The following is an 18,623-nucleotide window of genomic DNA, read 5'->3' on the forward strand; positions in this document are numbered from 1 at the left end:
CACTCCGCTCCTCAGCCCGAGCTTGAAGCTCGGCTCACCACGACCCGATCAGCCCTATCAGAAGGCGGCTTCATTGCAGCCTATCGGGGAGAAGCCGGCGGGGATTTAAATTCTGCTCTTCTCAGGCGTCGCGCGACAAAAGGGCCTGCCCCTTTGTGCGCCCCTTCGTGTGGCCCCTGAGGACAGGCCCCATCCCTAACACGACCGACTTCACCTCCTTATCATTTGCTTCCCTACGATCAAGTCTCCTCCTGGATTCAACACACACCTATTCCAACCTCACCCAGCTCTTCACGTCAGATTCTGCCTTAGGCTCACATTTCAGTGCTTCCGTTTGCCACTTCCTCACCTCAACTCCACCGAATGCAGCCACTAACCCTAACTGGCTCAGTTGGCCCATTTACCCACTAAACTCAATATACCTTCTAGGGTCTTCCCCAGACCTCCACCACTTCACCCCTCTCAATCTTACCAACAACATCTTCACCTCAGCTTGACTACAGTTACACCTTCCCCCCTCTCCAGCTCAAACATTTAGAATGCATCCAGCCTTCCCAATCCCAATTCTACAGCACTGCCTATCACAGAGAAGAATTCCAACCAGACATGCACAACACCACAACTTAAAACCCCTTACACCTATCCTGATTGCACCGATTACTTAGGTCCTAGGCCTCACCCTATTCACCTTATCTCTATTCAATGCACAATCCCTAACCAAGAAATCTCTAATCTTCAATGACTATCTCACGGATACTAAGCCGGATATTTGCGCAATAACTGAAATTTGGCTGAAACCTTCAGATACCGCAATAATAAACCAGCTACCGATGCTAACCTATGACATTTTCTCCCTTCCCAGACAGAAGAAGAGGGGAGGTGGAATTTTCCTAGCAACCAAAAAAGACCTTAGATTCTCTCAACATCCTGTCCACTCAGATACCAAACTTGAAATCGGCTTTTTCACATCACACCAACTACAAATTCTACTCGTCTATGCCCCCCCCGGGCCTCCTAGAAACTGATGCCTCCCCTATTATTGAAATAACTACATCGTTCCTCAACCTGGACGCCCCAGCAATAATCTTAGGAGACTTCAATCTGCACATGGACAACCCTTCACTCTCTACCAGCTGTCAAACCCTTCTCTTAGCTCTCTCAGCAATGGGATTTACACAAATAGTCAATAAACCTACACATAAAGCTGGTCATACTCTGGACCTGATCTTTGTCAACAAAGGCATAAAGTCGACATCCCTACTGAAGAGTAAGAAGGTACCCTGGTCAGATCACTCCCTGATCTCAACTTCCTTCTCGCTGGAACAAACCATCGCCCTTCACATACCCTCACCTTCCTTTCCTTACAGGAGATCATGCTCCTCTGAAGACCTCAACAATCACTTGGTTCCACATCTTCCCTCCATAGACCTCACCGACCCTAACACTGCTCTCCATTCTTGGAATTTCATCACAGAATCCATAGCTAACAAGCTCGGTCCGCTAGCAATAAAAAAATCCCACTCAAATGCCTCTAAAAGAAAACCCTGGTTCACTAATGACCTGAGAAGGCTTAAACAAAGTTTAAGACAGAAAGAAGCCAAGTGGCGTAAAACACCATGCGCTAGCACGCTCTCCGCCTACAAATTTACGCTTCACTTGTACAAGACCTCCACTTCCAAATCAAAAAGGGATTTTTATGCGTCTAAAATTCATAACCTGGTCTTTGACGCTAAAGCCCTATTTGCCTATGTATCTAGCCTCACTCAGGTCGCCCCCCCCCCCCCCCCAGAATTTCCCAGCAATCAAGCACAATCCAAAGCTGAAGAACTTGCATCGTTTTTCCAAAACAAAATCATCAGTCTTCTTACCCAACTACCCTCCAAGATCGCCCCCCTACCATCGGCTCTGCAGCCTCCCATCAAAAATATTCACCTCGAAGCTTTCGAACCCATTTCCTCCTCTGAGATTCAAGTTGTTCTAAGAAGAATGAAACCCTCCTCTCACCCGGTGGACCATATCCCCACCAAACTTCTTCTCACAATCCCAGACTCTATCTCCAAAACACTGGCGGACATTATTAACTGTTCTCTCTCCCATGGTTCCTTCCCAGACGACCTCAAACTGGCGTCTCTCAAACCACTCCTAAAAAAACCAAATTTGGACCCAAAAGATCCTAACAACTTCCGCCCAATAGCCAATCTCCCCTTCATTGCTAAGATTATGGAAAGGCTTGTGAACTCCCAACTATCGGACTACATTGAAGATAACAAACTTCTATCCGCCTCGCAATATGGATTCCGTAAAAATCTAGGCACTGAATCCCTCCTTACTTCCCTAACAGACTTCCTCATCCTGGGTCTCGACAAAGGTCAATCTTTTCTGCTGGTCCTTCTGGACCTTTCGGCAGCCTTCGATACCATCAACCACTCCTTCCTCATCAACCAGTTAGCTGCCATAGGAGTTTCCGGCTCTGCTCTATCTTGGTTCAAATCATTTCTCAGCAACAGAGGTTACAAGGTCAAAATCCAGAACAAAGAATCTTCACGCCATGACTCATCCGTAGGAGTCCCACAAGGCTCCTCTCTATCCCCAACACTCTTTAACATCTACCTTCTACCACTTTGCCAACTCCTCACCAACCTCAACCTAAAACACTTTCTCTACGCAGACAATATCCAGATCCTGATCCCCATCAAAGGCTCATACTCGAAAACCCTCGACTACTGGGAATCCTGCCACCAAGAAATCAAACGTCTCCTCAATAGCCTAAATCTAGTACTAAACTCCTCCAAGACCGAAATACTACTCATATCTCCAGAGAACAGCAATCTCACCACTTCTCATCCAACCAACCCACCAACCACACAAGTGAGAGATTTAGGAGTGATAATTGACAACAGGCTGAACTTCAAAGCCTCCATCAACAGAACGACCAAAGACTGCTTCCACAAACTCCAAGTTTTAAAAAGGATAAGACCTCTCTTCCACGCCCAAGATTTCAGAACGATCCTCCAAGCAATTATTTTCTCAAAGTTAGATTACTGTAACGCTATCCTACTTGGTCTCCCTTCCTCCTACACCAAACCGCTCCAAATGATACAAAACACAGCAGCCCGTTTACTAACAAACACCAGGAAAAGAGACCATATTTCCCCAATTCTAAAAGACCTTCATTGGTTACCAATTCACTTCAGAATCATCTACAAATCCATATCCTTGATATACAAAATCATCCATCAACACACCACAATTGACCTACAATTTTCTCTCCGCTTACACAACTCCACAAGACCTACCAGAGACGCATACAGAGGATCCCTCCATGTACCCCCTACTAAAACCACTAGTCACATTACCTTAAGAGATCAAGCCCTCTCCACAGCTGGCCCACTGTTATGGAACTCCATCCCTTCCGATCTCAGACAGGAGCCTTGCCTCCTAACCTTTAGAAAAAGACTCAAGACTTGGCTGTTTATGCAAGCTTTCCCGGACTTAAATTAATGCACCTCACCATCAACATATCCAACACAGCAGCTGTCCCTCTTCTCCTTGTATATAATTTAGTTTCTGCTAAACTATCTTTATTTCCTCTGATCCCAGTTCAATAGTCCTTGTTAATTGTAACTGCTTTCTTCGACATGTTATTTCTGTTTTTGATGTATTTATTGCACCCCTGTTTATTTGTAAACTAGCATGATGTGATCATTTCATGAATGCCGGTATATAAAAACCTTAAATAAATAAAGAAAGAAAGAAAGAAAGAAAGAAACATAGTGCCTGCACACAGAGTCCCAGCAAAAATCAGGAACATCTGATGGTGGTAATACCTCTAGGGCAGTGGTCCCCAATCCTGTCCTGGGGGCCCACCAGCCAGTCAGATTTTCAGGATATCCACAATAAATATGCATGAGAGAAAATTTGCATGTTATGGTGGCAGTGCATGCAAATTTTCTCTCATGCATATTCATTGTGGGTATCCTGAAAACCCGACTGGCTGGTGGGCCCCCAAGATAGGGTTGGGGACCACTGCTCTAGGATATGATTTTTGTAGATGTGTGAACACACTTATCTTAGTCCCTGGGTCTTGGTCCAGTCTCAGTCCATCATGTTGCAAGCTCCGATGCAATGTTGTCTGGCACAGAAACTGTCTCTTCTGGAGATGGGCACTGAGCTCACTGGTGTCTGGCCTTCTATCAGTGTCTGTCTCCAGGGGAATACCTGCTACCTGACTATACCAAATCAACAACAAAAGTTGCCTCCCTGGATCTGCACTTCTTCCACCTACTAAGAATCTTTCTAATATGGGAGACTGGTGGCTTGATAAAATGGTTTATCTGGTTAAAAAAAAATAAATGATAAACAATAATTCCCTGTCTATTTTTTTTTTGGATGAACAGCTTTCAATTTTCACAATCTTCTCACTCCCCTCTAATTAGAACAGGCAAAATTACCACATCCCTGTTCAGTATCTTTACTCTTAAATACACTGTTCCTTTTTTTTAACCTTCCATGGGAAAAGGAATCACCTTGGAATCAAACTTCCTTTTTTTCTTCTTCCTTTTTCGAATCTCCTCAGGGACACAGTAACAGAAGTGTTACTGGTTCCTGTGGTTGTTCCTCTTGAGTGCAGGCTGGCTGCACCTTAGGGATGTGCATCTGTTTTTAACGAATGCGCAATCTGCAACTAATAGGTCCCTATTCGTTGCATTCATGGGTCCGCGAAACGCATGGCAAACCCCCACGAATGCAACATATCATTAGTTTCATTCTTTTGGTTCGCAGTGTTTTAATGAAATAGAAGACCATGTGAGAGTATCCACCAGGGGTGGATTGACCTATCAGGGGATAGGGCTTCCCCCGATGGGCTGGACTAGCTGATCACGTGGACTCCTCTGCTCCTGCTCACAAAGAATACCGGCGCAGCCAGCCGCTGCCGGAGAAATGAAGACTGCAGCCAGCCGCCGCCAGAAAGCAGGCCGGTGGGGCCAAAGAAAAGAAGATCGGTGCAGCCAGCCGCCACCCGAGACCAGACCGGCGGGGCTGAAGAAAAGAAGATGGGCGCAGTTAGCCACGGCCGTACAGCAGGCCGGCGGGGTCAAAGAAAAGAAGATGGGCACTGCCAGCTGCCGCAGAGAAATGAAGACCTGCGCAGCCAGCCTCCACCGTAGAGCAGGCCGGCGGGGCCGAACAAAAGAAGATCGGCACTGCTAGCCACTGCTGGAGACGAGCTGTTCAGCTGGGGGCCTTTGTGTATGTGTATGTGAGAAAGCAATGGTGCTTCTGTGTGTATGTGTATGTGGTGTGTATATGAGAAAGGAATGGTGCTTCTGTGTGTGAGACAGGGAAGGTGCTTCATGAATGTGAGATAGGGAGGGTACTTCTGTATGTGTTTGGTGTATATGTGAGTCAGGGAGGGTGCTTGTGTGTGTCAATGTGTGTGTGTGTGCGAGAGAGAGAGATGGAGCATGTTTTTGGCTGGCTTGTGGCTGTGAGAAAAGGCATGTGTGTGATTGAGCCTATTTGTAAGTGAGATAGAATATGTGTGTGATTGCATGCTTGTGTGTAAGTGAAATAGAGAGATCATGTGTGTGATCGAAAGCCTGTGTGTAAGTAAGAGAGAGTGAGACCACTGTGTGATTGAGAGAGACTGGCCAGAGAGGTGACGTATGTGTGAGAAAGACTGATCAGGGAGATGACTGGTGTGTGTGTGTGTGTGAGAGAGACAGAAGAGACTGGTTGTGGTCCTTAAGGAAGAGGACAGTGAGGACAGCTTCAGCAGCTATTGCTGCTTCTGGTGTGGCCTGCAAGGGAAAGGAGTAGGAGAACTGCTGAAGAGGGTAAGTAAAGGTGGCTTTTTAAGTTCATTTTTCTTGATTGACTACCATTTTAATTATTGGGTAGTATGTGATGTGTCTGCTGTTTGAAATATTTTATTGGTGTTTGGTAAAGCTTTCAAAATTTGCATGAGTCTTTAATTATTGGATATTCTATTCATCAGCTGTTTTGAAATTATTTTATTAGTATGATTTTACTATTATGATTAATGATTTATATATCTTGATTTTATTGTTTCATGAGGAATGGTGACATTTTTGTTTTTCCATTGTTGCACTGGCATGATGCGTTTTAAAGTTCAGTTGTTGTCTGCACATTTCTATTTATACTTTATGTGGCTTTATTCTGTATTTGGTGAGGGTTTGTGTTCTGCATGCAAAGACTGAGATGAAGCATTCTTTTAATATGTGGTTTCTCTGTAGGGATCTGCAGTAGCTTGGCCTGTTCTGTTTTCCTGATAGGAGGTGTATTGATATTTTAGATTCTGGTGTAATATTTGTGGTATTCTTTTTCATAGGTAGGGTTGTTATTCTTTGAGTGTTGGCAAATAGTACTGTGTTGATAAGGGATGGACCATGCTGAAATATATCACAATAGGTATGATGCCATATGAATTCCAAGATGCAAAGTTTTCTTGTTGGCATCACAACAGTGCATGAAATTATCACAGTAATGTATATATTAATTTTACCTCAGAATGTCACTTTTCATGTAAAATATGTGTTAAATGCATAATTTAAAATTGTGTATGGGGAGGTGGGGGTAGGGCGCCAGGCTGTAAGGTTTACCTAGGGTGCCTAATACCCTTGCACCGGCCCTGTGCACAGCAGCAACGCTCTACCCACCCAGGCATAGTTCATCATGTTTCAGGTCCTAGCACGCGTGTTAGACTCCTTGGTCCGAGTTTCAAGACAGGTCGGGTAGACAGTATGCCCTGGTTGACAGTCTTGCTGTATGCTGAGCCTAGTCTTGTCTTGCCTCCTTGTCTTTCCCCTATCAACACCACAGTGACCTGACTACCTCCACTCTGCCAGCCTGTCTTGCCCCTATCAAAACCACAGCGACCTGAATACCTCAGCTCTGCCAGCCTGTCTAGCCCCTATCAAAACCACAGGGACCAGACTACCTCCGCTCTGCCATCCTGTCTTGCACCTATCAACTTTCTGCCACTCTGCCTTGCTGCCATACACCAGATGACTCACTCAACTCCTTGTGGTGTTCTTGCCACTATCATGATTCCTCAGTGTGTTGGTGCTAGTCTTTCTGCTTGCTATGGTCCCCCTTCATTGTGCTGTAGGATGTTGATGCCACTTGTCTTGCCACTTTGCCTCTCGTGCTGCCTTCGAGGGTTCATGCAACTGTTATTGGTGCTCTCTTTTGAAGCTGTGGTGTGTTTTTGACACTCTCGCTGCTGCTTTGCACCTCTGTTAAAGCACTCTTGCCACTCCTGGTACTCCTTTGCCCCTTTACGGTGCCTTAGGCTATTCATGCCACTTTGGTGCCACTTTGCCACAGTCTAAGTAACTTGGAGCTCTTTTCCCATTCTGATGATTTCTCCCCAGAGGTTTCATCCAAGTTGATAAGAAAACCCCAATTCTGCAGCCAAAAATAGGCTGCAAATACTTCCATTGACTTTAATGGCAAACAAAAAATGAATGAAACTAATAAACGAATAGCTTTTTTTGCTATGAAACTAATGAAACAAATTGGGGTCCCAATGAAACAAAAAAACGAACCAAAACAATTTTTTTTCTTCTGTACATCCCTACTAATTAGACACATTCCTACTCCCATTGCAACCTAAAACTTAACTAGGAGCTGAACAAATTTGAAATGAAGGCAGCAGTCCAACAGCAAGAGGGGGGCCTCCCAATCTTTTGCATCAAGTGTCACATGTATCATTTTTTACCTGCCAGTGAGAAGTTGTATGTGTGCATCCAATACAAAGAACTCCTGTCTCTCAGAGAATAAGTCCAAGCTCTGGAGGCTAGAGTAGCAGACTTGGAGGAGCTGAGGCAGACAGAGAGGTATATAGATAAGATCTTCAGGGACATAGTAGCCAAGTCTCAACTTCAGACTGGCAACCCTGGTGATCACTTGGAAGAAAAAGGTCTCATGATTGGTGTTAGATTCGTGGACCCTTGGGCCAGCTGAGACGGATGGTGATGCACTGTGGGGAGCCCACAGTAGACATCGTAACCGGGAGGCGGTGCTGAAGAGGTGGTCCCAGGAAGGCTTCACACTGGAAGCCTGAGGTCCCCCCAGGAGAAGCCCGTAGGGTTCCGGGCCTCTTGGATTTAGGTGAGATCCTCTTCGACTGAGGACCTGAAGAGAGATCCTGAAGAGGTAGTCCAGTGAAGTGGCTGAGCCAGAAGGTCAGAAGAGTTTTCACCCTTGGAAGCCCGCGGTCCCCCCGGGAGGAGCCCATGAGGACCCGAGCCGCTGGGACTTAGGCGAGACCTTCTTGCAGGTTAGGAACCAGATACCTGTGGAAGGCAAGAGGTCAGGAGCCAGAGTTCAGCCAGGGACAGAAGCTGAAGCCGGAGTCAGTGGACGAGCCAAGGTCGGAAGCCAGAAATCAGAAGCAAGAGGAGTCAGAAGAACAGCAACTCGTAACTCAAGAGAGTGAACCTCGTTGCAAGGCAGGGCATTGAGGCAGCTGCAGGGTTTAAATATCCCTGCAGTGTCTGACATCATCTCTAGGGCTGTCCTTCGTTTTCCCGCGCTGGCCCCTTTAAATCCAGAGCCCTTGCACGCGCGCGCACCTAGGGGGCAAGGCCAGGCACGGAGGATTGATGTCATCTCCTTTGCAGAGTAAACGCCACGGCAGGAGCCAGGTCAGGCCTAGACGGCCGAAGAAGCCTTCCAGTGGCCTGGGCTGGCCCCGAGGTAGGTGGAGGGACCAGGGCACGGCCCGGGACTGTAACAATTGGATAGCATCACCTGGTGCAGCAGGAAAGGATCCTGTAGCAAGGACCTACTCTCCAGGTGGTGCACTCTCCTCTCGCAATGTGGATATGTCTCCCAGGGCTACTGCCCAGGAGGGAAGAGTTAGGTCAGCCGTCATAGTTGGTGATTTGGTTATTAGGAACTTAGTCAGCTGTAGCCGGCTATTGTGGTACATGTGGGCAGCAACAACATAGGAAAATGTGGGAGGGGGTTCTGGAAGCCAAATTTAGGCTCTTAGCTAGAAAGCTGAAATCCAGGGTAGCATTCTCTGAATAGCTCCCTGTTCCACGCACAGGCAGGGAGAGCTCCAGATCCTCAATGATGAGACGATGGTACAAGTAAGAGGGATTGTTATGAGGGGCAAGACCTTTGATTCCTTTAAAAACTAGTGTCAGTATCTTGAATTCTATTCTTGAGGAAATAGGTAACCAGTGATGTTTAGCCAAATAGAATGTGATTTGGTGGAAAGCTGGAATTCGCTCAATTATTCTCATCGCTGAGTTCTGAATATATTGCAGAGCTCTCATGGTGTTTTGCGGTAAGCCTAAGTAGAGCGAATTACAATAGTCCATTGCTGACATTACAAAAGAATGAATAACTATTTTCAAGTCTGAATTATTAAGATAAGGTCATATTCTTCTTAACATTTGTAATTTGAAGTATGAATTTCGGACTGCTTTTTAAATTTGTGGGTGAAGGGTTAATCTCATATCCATAATTATACCTAAATTTCTTACCTCTTCAGAAATATTAATTGGTATTCCTTCCGCATCCAAGGTCCTTGGGGATATCATTTGAAGGGTATCTAGCTAGATAGACAAATTTAAAACTAGACTGTTTTTATTTAGCATAGGAAAAGCCATTTGAGACAATTTGCAACCTTCGACATGGTATCTTGGGCTGACCCTTTAATATGGATAAAAAGTTGGATGTAATCAGAAAAAATTCCATGTTCTACATCAAATTCTGCAAAAATAAAACTAATCAGAGTAATACAGATGTTAAATAACACCACTGACGGGGCAGAGCCCTGCGGCACATCAGTTTTTAATTCAAAAGGGGCAGATAATGCTCCTGGTAATGTCACTTTAAAGTTACATCCCTCAAGGAAAGAAGAAAGCCCTTGCAAAACTAAGTTGCCAATTACCACTTCTCTAAGGCAGCACAGCATGATCGCATGATCAATAGTGTCAAAGGCTGCAGATAAATCCATCATCACTAGGAAGTATTCTGGCCAGAATTAAATCCCTGTCTGAAAATATCAAAAAGGGATAAAAGGAGAATTTCGGTATTATAGCTCTAAAACCATATTGCTGAGAATCAAGAATAGCATATTCATTTAAGAAGTCTTGTAATTGTTTAAGAACGATCTTCTCAAGAACTTTAGAAATGAAAGGAAGATTCAAAATGGGCCTAAGATTACTAAGAGTATCACAAGGCTAATTTGATTTCTTGGGCATAGGTTTAACATAGGCCATTTTTAGTAAGTCAGTAATTAATCCCTCTTTAAAAGATTGATTAATCAGTTGACAGATAAATGTACTAATGTCATCTTTGAGACATTTAAGAGAAACATTGGAACATTTGAGGAGCAGACAGAAATTTGGTTTTAAATTCTTTATGACCTCACATATCTCTGAAGTGTGAACCTCATTAAAAGAGTTTCATAAGATAGTCTGAGTTAACTTCATTCGTTTCTTGTACAGCAGAAGAGGGTAGAGATTAATGCCTCAAACTTATCTACAAAATACTGTCCTATTTTGTTAGCATTCTCTGTAATTTTTGAGCTAGTCTTATCCTTAAATGTTGATAAACTTTTAACAATATGAAAAATCTCTTGTAGACAATATCTAGCAAAGATCAATCTTTGCTAGATACTGATAGACAGATTAACCTATCCAAAGTTGAAGAGTATAGAGTAAAATTTGATGATGCCATGTGAAAATTCTTTTCAGATAGAATATCTACTACCCAAAATTGTCCACAAGAGATTTTTCATATTGTTAAAAGTTTATCAACATTTAAGGATAAGACTAGCTCAAATTAAATAGAAGTAATACCCAGGGGCTTTATGTGTTCTTTTTAATATGGTAACTTTAAAAGAGGCAATAATGTCTAGTGCTGAGTCAAGAGAATGTTTCCAGTGGTCTAAGGCATCTGAAACAGTAGTTGTAGTGAACTCCAGTAACTTAGGTAAGAAAATTTAACCTAAGGACTTGGTTTCAAACCCACTCGCTTCTTACAGAAGGAGATGTCTTGTTTGATCCATAATTTAGATATAGTAACGTGGGTTTGTAAAGAAATCAGAAAATGATCTGACCATGGTACCTTAATGTAATCAATATCATAATCCAAAAAAATAGTTGAGTTTTGTCTAATGTTCAAATTTGTGAGTGGATTGGTTAATGAGTTGCTTCCATCCCATGGCCTCCATGGCAAAGAGTGGTTGAACATCAATATGCATGTTAAAATCTCCTAAAACATAAATTTCTTTAAAATCAGCATTAAAAGATGATAAAATATCAGCTATGACAGTCAGATCCTTAGAGAGATTGGTAGGAGGGGATTAAATAAGACAAATTCCCCATTGTTCATTGGACATTGCTAAGACTTCTAAATTCAAGTAACTATTAGAATAAATATTTGTCACCTTAAAGACTTTTTTGATCAAACTAAGCAGCCCCCCTTCCACACTTCTGGCTTTGATTGTGAATAAAACCTGATATTCATCAAGTGCTAATTGATTTAACAAAATCGTATTGCTATCAGGATCATATTTCTTGATAAAATCTAAAATAATTGGTAAGTTCTTTCTTATAGCTTGTACATTAATCAAAATAAATAGTTAGAATGGTGGATGACAGAATATTAGAATTTCGTTGAATTTTGATTGTAGCTAGTCATCCTACCAGTCATTTATAAGAGAAATGTGGAAGACCAGCATATTGTCTTCTTCTGTGAATTAACAGGATAGAATCTCCTTGGATCATAATGAACTTAAAGGGTTACTACCAAAGCGCACTCAGTGGCACATGAAGGGTCACAAAAAAGGGGCAAGCTCCTTTTGTGCGTGCCTTTTGCCAGCGCAGAAGGTGTATTCTGCCTCGGTGTACGAAGCCATTGACGTCTGCACTCCAATTTCAACCTGTCACCCTGATGATGTCACAGGTGGGCAGGCTTTCAGTCGAACCTGGTGAAAGATGAGGGGATGGACCAGAGTCCCTTAGGGAGAGAGCTCCTTGATGTTAAATGGAGCTTTTCCACAGCACACAGTCATAGCAGGCGGAAGCAGATGTAATAGCTTCCCCAGCTTCTCTCAGCATCTGCACTCATAATCCTTCTGTCCTTGAAAAGCTTCAAGAGAGTCTTCACCACTAATAGAATTGGAGGATATGCATACAGAGGACCCTTGTCCCAATGATGGCTAAGGGCATCTGATGATGGTTTGCCATCTGACCTGTGCAGGGAGCAGAACCCATATACCTTCCTATTGTAAGGGAACATGAACAGATCTACGTCCAGGCTCCCCCAGAGGCAGAATATCTGATTCGCTACCCCATGGTACAGGGACCACTTGTGGGGTCTGAAGGCTTGACTCAGCCTGTTCTCTATCACTTTCTCCATTTCATCCAGGTACATGGCCCTGAGCACCATCCTATGGGATAGGGCCCACAACCAGATCTGGACCACTTCCTGACACAGGAGGTACAATCCCTTCCCTCCCTGCTTGCTAACATACTTCATGGCTACTTGGTTGTTGGTCTGGATCAGCACAACTTTGTTGGACAGCCAATCTCTGAAAGCAAATTGCATGTACCTGATCGCCCAGCATTCCTGGAAGTTGATTTGGCAAGAACGATTCTGAGCGGACCACAGTCTCTGGATGCCGAGCCCATCTACATGAGCTCCCCACCCCATGGTAGATGCATCTGTGGTTAGTACAATTTGAATAAGGAGGCTCTGAAAGGAAATCCTCTGTTCCAGATTGGAAAGTACCCACCACCAGGACAAAGAGTCTCTAACAGACGGGATGACTCAGATGCAAACCTGGAGGCTATGAGTGGCTTGGTGCCACTGTGACCTCAGGGTCAACTGGGCTCTGCGCATGTGTAAATGTGCCAAGAGAGTGACATGGATGTGAGGCCATGTGGCCCAACAGCCTCAACATATGCCAGGCTGATATCTGCTGGCTCTGTTGAACTTATGCTGCAATGGTTGCCAAAACAACGGTCCTCTGGTATGGCAGAAAGACCCTGGCCTGAGCCATGTTTAGCAGAGCTCTGATGAAGTCCAATTGAGCTGACGGAATGAGATGGGACTTTGAGTAGTTGAGAATGAACCCTAGTGACTCTAACACCTGAATGGTCAAACGCAGAGACCTGTTGGCCCCTGCCTGAGACATGCTGTTGACTAGCCAGTCATCCAGATATGGAAAAACATGCATTCCCAGTCTTCAGAGGTGTGCCACCACCACGGCCAGGCATTTTGTGAAGACCCGTGGGGTGGATGTGAGCACGAACGGCAACACCTGGTACTGGAAGCGCTGTTTTCCCATCCCAAATCAGAGATACTTCCTCTGTCCAGGGAAGATCTCAATATGGGTGTATGCGTCCTTAGTTCGAGGGAGCATAGCCAGTCCCCTTTTTGCAAAAGGGGGCTCAAGGTGCCCAGGGAAACCATCTTGAGCTTTTCTTTTTTTAGAAACTTGTTCAAGACCCTCATTTCTAGGATGGGACGAAGTCCTCCTGCTTTCTTTTATTTCTTTTATTTTTTCTTTTATTTATTTAAATGTTTTTATATACCAATAACCATTTGCACATCGTATCAGTTTACATAGAACATATAATAATGGTAGAGAAAATACATTGAACAATTTGGTTACATGGCAAACAGAGAAAGGTGCATAACATTATATGCAGAGCAAACATAACTGTTGATATAAGCATATATATATTGGATACTATATACAATGTTTGGTTAACACTTGGTCACAAGGCATGCTAAGAGAACAGTATATAACATTAAAAATAGAGAGTAGATGGCTGTTGAAATAATATATATGTGAAAGAAAATTTGGTAACAAGGCACGTTCAGAGAGCAGTATATAACATTAAAAGCAGAGAGTAGATGACTGGGGGTAAAGGTAGGTCTTAGGAGTATGCTAGCTTGAAAAGCCAAGTTTTCAATTTTTTTTTTTAATTTGTGTGTGCAGGGTTCAATGCGTAGGTCGGGAGGCATAGAGTTCCAGTTGATGGATCCTGCTTTTGAGAGTGCTCTGTCTCTAGTGGAGGATCATGTAGTTTTGGAAGAGGGGATGTGAAGGGTTCCTTTATAGGCAGATCTGGTGGCTTATTGGAGGTATTGAAGTGGAATGAGTTGTTTAGCCAGGTGATGTTCTGGTTATATAAGGTTTTGTGTATAAGGGAGAGGGTTTTGTAAAGAATTCTAGATGGGATCAGGAGCCAGTGTAGGTCTCTTAGGATGGGCGTGAAGTGCTCTTTTCTACGGGTATTGGTTAGTAATCTGGCAGTGGCATTCTGTAATAGCTGGAGGGGTTTAATGGTGGAGGCGGGGAGGCCTAGTAGGAGAGAATTACAGTAGTCTATCTTGGCGAAGATTAAGGTTTGTAGGATGGTGCGGAAGTCATGAGCGTGTAGGAGAGGCCTAATTTTCTTTAGCACATGAAGTTTGAAGTAGCATTCCTTCAAGGTGAACTTTATGAATGCTTTAAGGTTCCGTTGGTTGTCAATGATAACACCCAGGTTGCGTACTTTTTGAGTGATGGGGGTTGGGAGGGGTGATGTGCTAGTAAGTGTGGGGTAATGTGTGGTGGGACTGTGAGAAATAATGAGTTCAGTTTTGTTGGTGTTGCGTGCCAGATTGAGGTTAGAGAGGAGGTGGTTGATCGAGTTGATGCAGTTGTTCCAGATTATTAAGGAATTGTCTAGTGAATCGGTGATGGGGATAATGATTTGGACATCGTCCGCGTATATGAAGTGAACGATGCCTAAGTTGGTTAAGAGGTGGCAGAGGGGTAGCAGGTAGATGTTGAAGAGGGTGGAAGAGAGGGCAGAGCCTTTGGAATCAGAAAGTACCTGGAGTAGAATCCCTGCCCTCTGTGTCCTGGTGGTACAGGCTCAACCGATCTGGCCATTAAGAGGGAGGAGAGGTCTGCTTGTTGCACTTCCTGATGTGCTACCAGCCCCCAATGTGGACACAGAGGGAAATTTGGTGGGACACCCAATTGATTTAATTAGTACCTCTGGCAGACGATGGACAAAACCCACTGATCTGAGGTTACACTGAGCCACTGGTTTGCAAAAGAACTCAGTCTGCCTCTGACTGGAACGATCATTACCATGGGTATGGGCAACTGGCTTACGGTCCCTATGGCCCAGTCAAAACCCTGTCCCTGGAGCTGACTGAGGAGATGACTGGGTCTTGGGAGATCTCTGCTCCCTGGGATGGCTGCAGGAGCTCTGATGATGCTGATGGGATCCAGGCAAAGGAAAGATATTCTTGGCCCTGACCTCAATGACATCCTGGAAGAGGACAAGACTGGAGTAATGGTGTAGAGCTTTTGAAGGGTTTCATGGTGGTCCTGGAGTTGGGCCACATCATCCTTCACCCTATCTCCAAAGAGATTCTCTCAAGTGCACAGCACATCAGTGAGTTGATCCTGAACCTCTGGATGGAGATCTGAGTCCCACAGCCATGCCATTCTGCAGTCACCAATTTCCGCTGCAGAGACCCTCGATGCAGTCTCAAAATCATTGTAGGTCACATGGACCTCGTGTTTCCTGCACTCCATTGTGCACCAGTTAAATGAGGGTGTCTTGCTGCTGTTGAGGCAGCTGCTCAGTCCCCTCCTGCACTTGCTTCCAGATGTCCCAGCGAGTATTGGTTCATGTAGAGCTGATAGGCAGTGATGCGGGCAATAAGCATGGTGGTTTGGAACACCTTCCTCCCAAGAGCATTAATAGCTCTGTGGTCATTCCATGAGGATGAGTGGGTCCAGAAGCACTTGACCCTCTTGAGGGTGGATTTGATCACCACCTGGTGTGGTATCTGATGCTTATCGAATCCAGAAGCCTTCTAGATGAGGTAAACCCTACCTTTTTATTTTTGGGAGGCACTGTGAGGGTGTGCTCTGTCGTGGGTTCCTCCAGCTATCTTCCCGGATGGGCATAATTTCTTCTCTCAGATCTCTGCAAACCCTCCAGGCACCGTAGCACTGCTGAAACCGCTGGTCTCTGCTGCAATCTCAGACACTCTGGCAACTCTTCAAAACAGTTATTGGCAAACCTTTTGAGCTGGGTTCCAATATTGGCTCTGGCTAGTCCCCCTAGCCAGGCCCTTTTCCAAAGCTCCCACAGGTAGGGAAACTAGCAGTTCTTCCCCTCCCCCTCCGAGCAAGGATTCAAAAAAAAACAAAAAAACATAGAATAGTTTATTATAAGCTCAGTCTATTCCCCCTTTCTTAGGGTTGTGCAGAAATTCGTACTTCTAATACCTCTTCACTGAAAACACCAAATGTCTGCGGTCAGGCTTCCATCCTAGCCATGACAGCCCTGTTTGGGGATCCAGCACAACTCGCCCCTTCTCCCCTATAGTTGTGCTTTCAGCAATGGCTCACGTCTACCACCCAAAACAATCAGCCTTGTCCTTAGTTAAGGCCTGTTGGGAAACCAGGTGAGACAGACACTGCTTCCCTGCAGGTTTTTAGTCTTTTCTCAGTTCAGCTTTACAATTCTTCCCCACTTACTCTATCTCCATGCCGGACACAGATGAATCCTCTGTGGGTATCTCCCAGTCCATCTCCTCCTCCTCCTCAGAGCAACTGCTCTCTTCCTTTTCCTCCTCACTCAGGGACACACCCTCTCCTTCCCACAGCATGGACTCAGCTGAATCTAATTCCCCCAGATCACCTTCAGCAGCCACCTCAGCCTCCTTCTGGTCACGAGCCTTCCACTGCGGCTCTGGAACTCTGGGTATTGTAGTCCGTACAGGTTGTCTCAACGCCCTCTGCTGTTTTCCCTTGGGATAGTTAGACAACTGTTTAGTTTGGACCCGCTTACTGTCCTGCCGGGATAGGAGCTTGTTGCTCTTCCCCTTACAGTTCCCAAATCCTCAGTAGCAACTCCTAAAGGATCTTGTGCACCGGGACCACCACAGTCTCTTCAGGAGGCTCCACAAACTGAAGGATCTCAAACACTTTGTGCCTGGCATCCTCTTCCGTTAAAAGCTGGCATGGGATGGCCTCCGCCATCACCCATACAAAACCTGTGAAGGTTAAGTCCTCTGATGGGAGACCATCCGAATCCTTGGAGGAGGTATCTATCTGATCATCCCCCAGGGATCATAGGGACCTTCATCTTCATTGTATGCCAAAGGGGATGGGGTCCTAGGTATTCAGTTTTTGTCCAGAGGTGCAGGAACCGATGAAACTAGACAGAGGACTACAGGCCTCATCAGAGCTTCCTCCTTGGAAGAACTGGTAACAACCCCCGTATTGGTAGGGGGAGATCTTGGTGCCCTGCTGGGCACTGGTGCCACCCCAGGAACCGATGCTAGCTGGGTTGGTAATACACCAATGACCTTATTGTGCTTCTCTAGAAATGGTATGGGGATGGGCTGCACTGGCTCTGGTGCTATTGTGACACAGAACCGAAGCCCCGCAGTGCCTGCTTCACCGCCAGCTGGACTCGATGCTCCAGCTCCTCCTTGAATATTTCTAAAGCCAACACCAATTGGGAGGAAGGAGAGATGGCCAGATATTCCTCAGACCCAAAAGGGGGATCGGCAACTGGCACCAGGACTGGCACCAGGACTGGCACCAGGACCAGTGGAGACCAACAAGGACCCCGGGCATCAATGAAGGATGGGCTCTCCTCATCACGGGGTTGCTTCGAGGGCATTGGAGCAAAAGCCGGTGCTTCCCCGTACCCGGCACCATGCATCGATGGGGACCAGTGCTGATGCTTTTTAGTCTTCTCACGATGCTCATCCTGATCCTTCCCTGGTGCTAAGGTCAAGGACGATGAACCCAGTGTCTTCGGCCCAGAGAAGATTGACAATGGTTGGTCTTCAGAACCCCTATCCACTGGTGACCTCAATGGAACCAACAGTGCGGCTCTGAGGACCTTCGAAGCTGCCAATGCCAATGCTGATGGCTTGGACTTCCTTGACCCAAAGAGGGTATCCACCTTGTTGAGGTGAAGCCGACATCTCTTCTGGGTCACTGGGTGCACAGGTGGCAACCCTGGATGTCATGCGATGTCCCCAGGGAGAGGATGCAAACATCAAGAGGATTGGTGATCAACATGATCCTCGGGCACTGGGGATATCAGCAGATACTGGACATGGCTATGATGGGGCGAAACAAAAGGGGAAAAGGACAGAATGATGGTAGCAGGCATCGATCGATGATGAGCACAGAGGCACCACCACCACTGAGGAAACCAACGATGAAATAAAACTTAGCCAAATGCCAAAAACCCTGACTGGGGGCACTATGGGGAGGCACTGAGAGGGACCCGGTGACAGACTGATCATGAAAAAGCCACAAAAAAATGAAGTCTTCCATGAGTTAAAAAGCCAAGATTTCAGAGCTTAATCAGACTGCGAACATCAGAGTTCCGCGGAAAAATACGAGGCTGAAGAGGGACTCCATGTGGATGAGTGGTATAGGGCATGCTGGGAATACTCAGTGTGCCTATAGATTCTAGAAACTTTGACAGAAGTTTTCGGCATCGGGTTCATCTGATGATGTCATCCGTGCGTGAGGACTACTATTCTGCTTGTCCTCAGAGAAAATCAAAGCTAACTGGCTAAATCAG

At 45.4% G+C, this 18,623-nt stretch overlaps 1 protein-coding gene across 1 annotated transcript in view; it reads right to left on the reverse strand.

Moving 5' to 3' along the window:
* Positions 1 to 18,623, reverse strand: part of LOC115090797 (cytochrome P450 2C3-like) — a 170,972-nt gene that overhangs the window by 66,774 nt on the left and 85,575 nt on the right. The gene's annotated exons all lie outside the window — the stretch shown is intronic.

The sequence above is a fragment of the Rhinatrema bivittatum genome, chromosome 4 (assembly GCF_901001135.1).
Source record: "Rhinatrema bivittatum chromosome 4, aRhiBiv1.1, whole genome shotgun sequence".
Classification (NCBI taxonomy): Eukaryota; Metazoa; Chordata; class Amphibia; order Gymnophiona; family Rhinatrematidae; genus Rhinatrema; species Rhinatrema bivittatum.